This window comes from Pezoporus wallicus, unplaced genomic scaffold (genome assembly GCF_028554395.1).
Source record: "Pezoporus wallicus isolate ANWC-B61680 ecotype Strahan unplaced genomic scaffold, APGP_CSIRO_Pwel_v1 contig_2456, whole genome shotgun sequence".
NCBI lineage: Eukaryota > Metazoa > Chordata > Aves > Psittaciformes > Psittacidae > Pezoporus > Pezoporus wallicus.
This window is the reverse complement of record NW_026637053.1, coordinates 2,152,307-2,162,125: the sequence shown is the minus strand read 5'-3', so window position 1 is coordinate 2,162,125 and position 9,819 is coordinate 2,152,307. Positions and strand designations below refer to the sequence as shown.

At 41.5% G+C, this 9,819-nt stretch overlaps 1 long non-coding RNA gene across 1 annotated transcript; it reads right to left on the bottom strand.

The window, feature by feature from the left end:
• Positions 1-7,098: 7,098 nt before the first annotated feature.
• Positions 7,099-7,686, bottom strand: LOC130595911 (uncharacterized). Its single transcript, XR_008971430.1, has 2 exons — positions 7,615-7,686; positions 7,099-7,201 (listed from the first exon to the last, which is right to left on the bottom strand). It is a non-coding gene; the product is annotated as an uncharacterized LOC130595911 (long non-coding RNA).
• Between the last annotated feature and the right edge of the window lie 2,133 nt (positions 7,687-9,819).

The window sequence follows — 9,819 nt, the reverse complement described above, 5'->3', positions numbered from 1 at the left end:
CTAGCTCGTGAATTATCCTTTATTTCAAGATTCATTATTTAGCATGTGAAAAATGCTCAACATGGCTCACTACGTTTAGGAAAAAGTTGCTGTGGAGTTCTTATTCTGTGCTTTCTGGAAATGTAAGAATACTTTGCTTTCTCCTTCCAATATTTATTGGCTCTTTGAATGCCATTACTAAATTCAAAGGAGGGCATGAAAGCAAGGCTGCTCCAAGGTAACATATCCGTGCCTTTTTGCAGAACTCGCATACTCAGTACTTAGAAGGGGCCTGTAAGAAAGGTGGGGAAAGACTTTTTAGCAGGGCCTATTGCTATAGGACGAGTGATTGTTTTAAAGTGAGAGAGGGGAGGTTCAGGCTGGATGTGAGGAAGAAGTTCTTTACAATGAAGGTGATAAAATACTGGCACAGGTTGCCCAGAGAGATGGTGAATGTGGCATACCTGGAGACGTTCAAGGTCAGGCTGGATGTGGTTCTAAGCAACCTGATTTAGTTGAAGATGTCCCTGCTCACTGCTGGGGGGTTGGACTGGATGACCTTTGAAGGTCCCTTCCAACACAAACTATTCTGTGATTCCATATTTTCCATGCTCTTAAATCTCTGCATTTGCCTGGTAGAAACAGGCAATCTTTCTCCTTTGGGGGTGTTTGTCTGAAGAGGTCTCTAAGGTTTCTCTCAGGAAGTTTCCTGCCTGATTAGGGAGTGTGATTACAAAACCTAACAGTCTCTTTGATTTCAGATTTCCCCACAGATCTTGCTTTTAAAGTTTGATTATTTTGGTCACCTGTTTTGGCCATTGCTTTTATCAGATTCATAAACTGTCTGGACCACTTGAATCTCTTTACTTCCAAAATCACTTCCATCTCAGCTCAGTCTCTTCATTTTTTCTCTGTATTTTTTCTGCACTTACTGTTTTCAGGTGCTCTTACTTCTGACCCTACTTTCTGCCATCAGCTGCTGGCAATGCCAATGCTTCCTCTGCTTCATCTTCCAAAATAGAGCCCAGTGTAGGGGGACTGCTGGATGCCGCAAAATGAGAACTGTAGCAGCCATGTGTGCAACCAACACCCAAAGACCAAGGGAGGAAGAAAGGTCTTCATTTTTCTTTCCTTGTAACACTGTGTGACAGTAGGAGTTCATTTCCAAAGTCTTTGATTGCTATGCCTCTGCCTTTCCCTATCTGGAGAAGGAATGAGGGACAAGCTGTGAGGGAGGCTTCTCTCCTTCACTGCAACATCTGATTACTTCAGTTCACAAACACAATTCTAAGGGAAAGCATGTTGTAGGTTGAGGAGCCTCAAATGCGTCTTGCTTTGTGAATGCCACTAAAAATGACATTTTGGGTACATCATCTCCAAGAATCTCTGTGTGTCAGATTTCTCTTTTAATGCTGGGTGAATTTCAGAAGGAATTAGCCCATATTATTCTATATTAGTGAGCTAAGAATGACATTGCAATTGCAAACACTGTTGCAAAGAAAAGTATCAAGTAAGAAAATGTGTTTACAGATCCTGTTTAGCTGCAAGGCTTCTCCTTTGTTGCTCTGGTACTTTATTTAAGCTTGCAGAAGCTAGGCTCAAAACTCTCCTTTCCTCTACAATTTTCAGTGCTACTTAGAGCCCACAGGGGGGGTTGTGTCCTTTGCCTTTCTCTTTTAAAGGTGGAACTGCTCTGACTCATTCTTGGTTTCACTTTTCAAATCCCTTCTTTTTTCTAGAGTGTCTTCCCATCACTGACAGCTGGGGAGAAGCGGACTGCAACCCTCACCTCAAGGCTTCTCTGAACCTGCAATTCCTTTGGATTTCTTATTCAGCACATTTCTGCCAGCCTGAAAAAGTCACAAAACTGCCAAAATCATCCTGATATTTAGACATTGTCAATATTTACATATTTCAAACTCATGCATCCCCTTTTGCTGTTAGCTTTACAATGCCCATGCATGACAAGCTAGTAATAAGGATTGTAGGCAACAACTCAGTCACTGATGTGACTCAACATCAGTCGAGGTGGCTTTGAGAGCACCTTTTTTCTGAAATACCTTCTTCACCATAGGAAAAACATTAAGCTACTTTGGGGGACTGGGTAATAACTCACTAGCTACCCTGTACATTGTCTGAAGAAACTTTCAAGACAAAGTCAAGGTATACGAGGTAGGAACAGTCTGTCTACTTTGAAAACAAGCAGAGCTCTGTTTGCTACCAGGTGAAGTGGGAATAGTTTCATGCCATGGAAAATGAGGCCCTGACACTGTTGTGTTACTGGAGTAAAAATTGTGCTGTCGATACACTAATAAAAGAAGGGAACACTGGTTGTGAGTACAAGGATCACTCTGACCCCGTGGAGTGCAACCCAGCTTGTCTGGGAGAGCTTGAAGGAATGATTAACTAAAACAAGAACACTCTATTAGACCTTTTCCAACATCATCTGAACAGACAGGGTGTGGATTTACAGTTCTGGGGACACGCATCCTTAGCAAGGATGGGCTCAGTCTCAGTCCTCAGTAGGTTTCCTGTTTTTTTCTCTCATGCCCCCCATTTCCTGGGAAGTTTTAGTTACTGACATAATTCGTTCTGCTTAGCACAGCTCTGTCCTCTGAGGGAAGGGTGAAAAATGATCTGAAGCAAGCCTTCAGTGCTCAGGGCTGTACACCACTAACATCTGATTACTGGTGTTCAAAACACAGGGCAAAGCTAAAGAGGTAACAAATGGAAAAGCTCGAAAGAAAAGGCTGAAGATGATGCTAGTACTAAAGGAAAAGTAGCAACTTGTGAATTAAAGCTACTTGCCTGAGTTACTTCCATGGAGCTCAGTACCTAAAGTATTACTATTCTATTCAGATCTATAAATCCACTTGTAAAATGGCCTTAGGGCATTTTCTCTGAGAAAACAATATTGCCAGTGGGCTGGGATTTTGGGAGGCAGCTGGACACAGAGACCCTCCCAGATGCAGGGGTTTGAATTGCCCCATCTTTTGTTTCGTGGTTTTGAGTCATCAACATGTGGTGACACAATTATCATATTAAGGACAGCCTCAGGCAGCTGAACTTTGCTTTCTGGTGGCAGAGATGCAATCCCTGTCCCACTGGTAACATATTAGGCTGTTAGGCTGGCTTGTGTCACACTAATTACAGATGAAACAAGTTACTATAGTGTTACAGCCACGGATGTAATAACCAGGATCACCAGTGGGTGAGTCTTATAAAACTCACACATATAAAGATCACTGAAGGCTGATGCTCCAAGTTTCAATTTAAAAAGCAAGGGCTGAGGTCTGTGAGCATTAACATTTCTGTGGAGTTACTCATGTGCCTAACGTCAAGCCTGCATAGATTAGGGGCTGGCAAGACTGAGATCTCAGAAACAAAACACTGAAAAGAGTACAGAAGAAAAGGAGATATGAATATGATACTAATTTATGTCAAAATTGGAGATTTCTAGATGAGCACAGACATGTTTCAAGGACATGGTGTTTTCCCATAAGTACAAGAGTAAAATATAAGAGGCAGCAAAATCAGTGCCAGCAGCAGTGAAGTGTCCATTGTAAAGCACTCCCACTGAGCACTGCTTAAGCTGAGAGCAGGAGACAGAATGTAGCCATAAACTGTAACAAGTAGAAGTTTAACACCACTTGAGAAATACTGTGTAAAATCCAGTGTCACGCGTTTTGTTTCCGTTGTCTTCAGATAGAGCAAGGGAGGGTTTTGCAGTGAGCCTGTGCCTGTGCCATGTCCTCAGCCACCTTGCTTCTTTCCTTCTTCACTTGTATCTTTGCAAGAAAATAGTTAGATGGAGAAGTAGGAAGAAGTGGAAATTTAGAGTGAGACACGTATCTCAACAAGACGGCTCTATGAAGGAATTACTCAGCAGCATTGGGAACAAATTAGGAAAAAAGAAATTATCCAGGATTTACTGCCCCTGTCAGCTGTTTTGGATGAGTCAGATCCAAACTCAAATCTGAGCTCTCATGTCTGGAAGAAAGAACAGTATTTAGACATGTACCTTGGGACAGTAACACTTCAGGCTGGGTTGGTAGTGTGCCTCAACTACCTCCTTGTTTTGATATCAGTCACTGTGCCAGATGTTTCTCTAGTACATACAGAAGTATGCTCTAGAGAAACCCATTATCCTCAATTATTTGTTTTTCAGGGCCCATTCTGCAGGGTTGCTGATCCTGGCCAGTCACCTGGGGTCCTGCAGTAGTGGGGAGGCAGTGGGGAGGCAGCTGCTGAGCCACATGGTTCAGCAAGCACTGCCTTTCCCTAACACAAGGCCTTTATCATTCATGGACCATTTATTGTGGCTGTGACAATCACCAGTGAACCACATCACTGAGAATTACTGCTAGGAGGTGACTGTGGCTTAATACTCACCAACACATCATCTAGGGGGGTGACTTGAATATAAGCAGTTGGTAAGCACATTGCCATGTTCAGCCTTCATGCCATGATGCAGAACAGCGATATTTCCACTTAAATGCCAGGCAGGAAAGCAGTGTATGGAGCAGAGTACAGGATAAAAGTCAATCTAGTTCAGTTCAATATTCTTATTTGGGAGTTATTGTGGGCTAGGCAGAAAGCAGAACAGCCTGCTGCTTTCAGTAGTCTTTTCCTAAATGATCCTGAAAGGTTCTATTGATGTAAGCTATTCCTCCATTTAGGCTGAGCTCTGAATTGCTTATGTGCCCCAATGAGGTGTCATGGTATGCATTTGACAATTATCATGACGTTTTGCAACTGTGCTTGATTAGTGAAGGTGGACTACTTGAACTAAACAAGGTGTGCCACTGCGGCTGCAAGCTGATGTCTAGGGAGTGCACACACACTAAAGCCCCATTTCTCATCTAATGTCTAGACTAAATTAAACAGTAAACCCTCATACCCATTCTAGGGAGCAAGAACATTTGCAAGAAGAGTCAGCAAGGTAAGACTGGGAGCTAGTGCCATCCAGGTCAAGGGAGATTTGCAACCTGGGGAAACCCAACTGTCTAGCAGGGATCTTGCACAACAGGTTTCCTACACAGGCAATATGTATAGGGAAGGTCACCTTCAGAGGGGAATTGAGCACCAGAGCCTGCCTTAGGCATCCCTGATTACCCTCTGCAAGTGTCATCTTTCTCTATTGACTAAACACAAAGGGGTGCAATTCCTTGTAAGAAAAAAACAGCTCTTCTCTCCAGAACTTTAGTTGGAAACTGGAATGCAGGACTTTGATTGCCCTTGAAGAGTACAGCAGGACCAGCAGGAACATACATTGACCTGCTGTGCCTGCTGTCTGGTCAACAGGGTAAAACAGGACTTCAAGGTCAGAGACAATTTATAGGTATTTTTTGGCTCCTCTGGTTCAACTGAATGGAAAGTAGGAAAAAAGGCAAGGGAATTGAGTAGAGTGTGGGTAAAAACACCTTGATGCACTCCTGGTTTATAGCTTCAATTTCTCACTGTATGTGAAAGCACTGTTTTTCAATGTGCTTTGCCATGAAAATGGTGTTACAGGAAGGTGAGGGAAAAGAGCCCTGCAGCAAGTGGGACACTGACTGCAGTCCAAAGATGGTCAGACAGTCCCTCAGGTGAACACATACAAACGACCTTGCCCAAAACAGAAGGAGACAGTGGATGTGCAGTGCCAGATCTCACTGCCTCCAGCTCTGCTCATCCCAGCCTCCTGTTAACCACTGTTTTGGAACAGTTGCTTAGATACCGCAAGGGTCTGGCTTCAACTTTAGGCAAGTTAATTTGACATTAAAACTTGACAATACCAAATGTATTCCAGGGTTGAGACACACTTGCAGATGGAAACCACAACACTGGTAGACATCAGTACTAAATCTAACTTGAATGAACGAACCTTTTGTCACGGATCTGGTCAAGTGTCGTGTCGTTCCCCCGCACACCGCTTCCTTTACTTCAGGCTCTCAAAGATAGTTGCAGTAAGACCCATTCCACATGCCTTTGGCTTGCTGGAGCTAAGGTGAGTGCCAGCTCCATCCATCCGTGACCTCAACTCCTCAATGTGGGCTCCAGGAGCAACTTCACATTTGTCAGTCCTTGTAAAGATGAGGCCCTTCAATTTTAAAGGCCATGGCTGCAGACCTTGCAGTTCTTGCATGTTTCTTTAGAAAGCAACTTGAGATGCCAGCTTTCTGGGTCATGGTTTATTTACATTAATGAAGGCACCACTTCAGACAGACACCACTTCAGGACATTTCCTTACTTACCTAAGGAAAAATAAAGAACCACAACAAACAAAAAGGAGATTGCATGAGGAATCTACTCTCCCACTCTCTCCCCCATCCTATTTGGAATCTGCTTCTGTCCAATCTGCAGGTAGTGAGTGACCCCCTTGGCACCAAGCAGGTAAAAATGGCTGAAAGACCAAGAATAAAGCATTTCTTATTCTTTGGTAGCTTTCAGGCTATTTTTGGACAAGTGATCAATAATAATCAGCAGGCACAGATGCCAATTATCCAGGATAAAGGATCATTTATTTTGCATACTTCTTTTTCTTGCATCCAGAAACACATTTAGAAACTAATGGGACCTGGTTACTGTGCTTTTCTGAAGTGTTTTTGTGACTGATAGCTCAAAAATGCTTCTGTGATTTTTCCTTTATCACTAATATATTGATGGTTGTGTAGCACTCTGCTGCAGCAACATTTCCTGCTGTAGCATGCTGACTTAATGACTGTTTGCAGCTAGCACATGTGGGCTGTTTGGGTCTGTCAGAGCAGCCCCATAAAACTGGGCTATTCCTCCCATTAAACTTAATCGTGGTTACATTTATGATTTGATACAGTCAGAAGCACAGATTTGAATAGATTTCACTTTCTGTCAGAACAGTTATTAAATAGATGTACACTGGGCCAAGTCTTGCAGTCTTTAATCAGATATTATTCCCAAGAAGAACAATGGAAAGGAGCTTCAGATCTGTGACAATCAGAGCATTTTTCCATTGTTTTCTTATTAATATATCTCCCTCCATTTTGGAATGTGAGGGATTGTCTCTCTCATCTCAACAGCTGAATAACAGGGCCCTTATTTCCCTTGGGAATCATTTAAAATGGTGTAACATGCCACCGAGAACAAATAACCTATGAAAAGTGCTGCAGACAACATCTTAACGAGCTTTATCAGATGATGAAAAATATAATGTTTTCCTGTGCAGCCATGGGGAAAACCATGAATCTTGATCTTGACAGCAGCTCTGCAAGAGAATGAAGGCATAACTGAGAAAAGATAAGGTTTTTCAGTACCAGCTTATACCCTTGGAGACCAGAATCTCTCTCTTATTTGGCCTGTACAAAAATTGTCTGTGTCTGCAGATATATCTGATCATCTTCTTTGTAGTATCTAATTGTATGAGAAACTGTAGTTTTGAACCATATTGGCAGGGAGAAAAAATAAGTAAATTAAATCAATAATTGTTTGGGTTAATTATCATCATATGAAATAAAACCCAACCAATTGTTTTTCTAGATTAAAACCATATGGAAATAGAAACACGATTTAGTGCCATTTTATGTTCACCTCACACAAGATGTGCCTCTTTGCCTAATTCTGCTTCTCTTACCATAATGAAAACCACAAAGTAGTTACTGTAAAAAGAAGATAAATCACTTTAAATGTACAGCAGACTTCCCTGCTGGTAATTCCCAAGTGGAATAAAGCCAGGCAGTGTTAACAGTCTTGTGAGGTGAGGGAAGGGAAGGGAAGGGAAGGGGGAAGGGAAGAAAACGTCACAATATTTTAAGTGGAAATGCTATATTTGAAATATTCAAAAGTAAATTGAATGGGTAATATGTATTTTATACATATTATAACTCTTCAACCATTTATTTTTTTAAAGGGTGCCCCCAATGAGGTATTAAAAATCAATATAGTGCAAGGGAAAATAAATAGAAGTTATAATTCCTTATCTGCCATCAGAATAACAAACCTCAGGTAAGGATGAAATAAACAGGCCATTTATAAGTTACTGAAAGATTCAGAAAGACAAAGTCATTGTTTATTAACGAGTAATAGTAAAGTCTGCATCTATCAGGATACCTGCTGACAGATTTATTTCTGAGTGTAAACAGAGAACATATTTTTAGCAAAGGGTAGTAGTATATTTTTTGTGCAATTTGAAAGTTCAGCAGGAAGAAATAACTCAGTCTTGCAAAAAAATCCTAGGGCAGTGCTGTAGTTTTATGAGCACTAGATTTTACCAAGATTAGCATTCAGCAAAAGTTAAAAAAAGAAAGGTTTGCTTTTTAAAGAAAGGAATTGCTTAAAAGAAAATAAATTGCTATTCTATTAAAGTTCCTGCAACCAGACTGGCAAAACAGGAGGTCTAGAAGCCTACTGGGAGAGGGGGATTTTGTTCCCAGAGGAGAAAAGATTTTTAGTAGCAGACATTAGCATTCTTCTGTGATGTTATCTGAAATGTGCCTCAGTTTTCTGTGATGCTTAGCAAATACAGAAAGGTCCAAACTCAAACTTTTCATCAAAAAATGCCTTTTTATAGTGAGGATATGAGATCCTGGCCCAAGGATGCACACCGGGGCTGACTGGCTGCTACCTCCATGGAACATCTAGAGGGTAACATGTCTGACCAGCAGCTCATGGTCTACTCACAGCATTCATGCTGAGTGCACATGGCTGGAGGAAAATGGTGGGAATATGGCAGCCTCCACCCAACGAGGGACTTAAATTCAAATTTTGAAGGCCAAATATCTTAGCAAAGAGAAGTAACTCAGCCCATAGTAAACCAATACAGTGTGGTTTGGAACTGGTCTCCCACCTCCAAAAAACGACTAAGAATATTAGGGGATTGAGTAAACAAATTTCTTCACAAAAAAAAAAAAAAAGAAAAAGGTGGCTACTGTGGAAAATGTTGGTGCCATTGAAGAAACAACAAAAACACATTCTGACCATAAATATTTTCTATTTTGAAATATTGTTACAACATCCCATTAGCTGCAGGAGCTGAAATTCAGCTGTTTTCCATCCAGGCTCCTCTGTGGTCTGGACTTCTTCATCACAGGACATCACCCTGAATGCACCGGAGAGCTCAGTGTGGAGAGAGATACAAGATGGGATGTGGAGAGAGACTTTGCCTATGGGAGGAGTGGGATGGGGAAGCAAGGATCCTGCTCTGGCTGATGCGCGTTAGGCAGAGGCAATTCAGAATTTATGATCTGAAAAGATCATGACTGACTAGTAAAGTTTCTGGAATATCCCCTTCTCTTTCACTGGATTGGCTGATACAACCTCAAACCAGAACTGAGTTGCTGGAACAGCAGGCGGCTGAGAGACCATGCAGCCTTTGGGGCTTAAGGGTTGAATGTGAGAGGGCATCTGGAAAAGCACCATAGCTTACCTTCAACTTCTCTAGCAGTTTGCATCTTGAAACGCAGCTAAGAGTGTGGGCTCAGAGGCTTGGGATATCGTGACCTTGTGTTGCTATTTGCAACAACAGTTACATGTGTCATAAGGTGCTTTGAAAGCTGTGAGTAATCAGGTATAAGTGCTATTTCCTTACATCATTGGATGCTTATTTCCTATTTCAGAGAGGCAAATAACAGGTGGAGACAGCTGGGATTATGAGTGGCATTACAATATGCTTTGTTTTCTATGTTACAAACTAATTTTCCACAGTGAGGAAAAGTTCTTCATTTTCCAAACAAGAGGAATCACAATTTAACCCTAAAACCAAAGAACAAAACTGTGGTTCGAATGATTTATATTTTCAAGTAGAGCAATAAACATTTTTATTGAAATTAAGACATTAAAATAGGTGGGAGAAAAGGCCTAAATTTAGATCCAGATATAGCTAAGTGT